A 427-nucleotide genomic window follows, 5' to 3' on the forward strand; every position below is an offset into this window, starting at 1 on the left:
GTGTCAAAGGATTCAACAAAACCATGTCTTCATCATTAGGCGAAAGTAACATGTGCATGATGGTACCAAGCTCTCCAAAGTTATTTTCGAATGGAGTCCCAGATAAGATAATTCGCTTTTTGGTACAAAGTTCAGCAACACCTTCCAAATATCGTTATTTGGAAGGCCTTTGCTGAAATTCATACAAAAAGGCAAATTATCCTATCCGGGACACCATTCCAAAATAACTTTGGAGGACTTCGTCATGCCCTGGTTACTTCCGGCTAATGATGAAGCCATGGATTTCTTCAATACTTTGACACTAGGAAACCTCTCTCGACCCCTCGGCGATCCTCGACCCCTCGAACCCTCGACGACCCTGGAACCCTCGACCCCTAGACGACCCTGGAACCCTCGACCCTCGATCCCTAGACCCTATAGAACCCTC

The sequence above is a fragment of the Triticum dicoccoides genome, chromosome 6A (assembly GCF_002162155.2).
Source record: "Triticum dicoccoides isolate Atlit2015 ecotype Zavitan chromosome 6A, WEW_v2.0, whole genome shotgun sequence".
In the NCBI taxonomy this organism is placed as follows: domain Eukaryota; kingdom Viridiplantae; phylum Streptophyta; class Magnoliopsida; order Poales; family Poaceae; genus Triticum; species Triticum dicoccoides.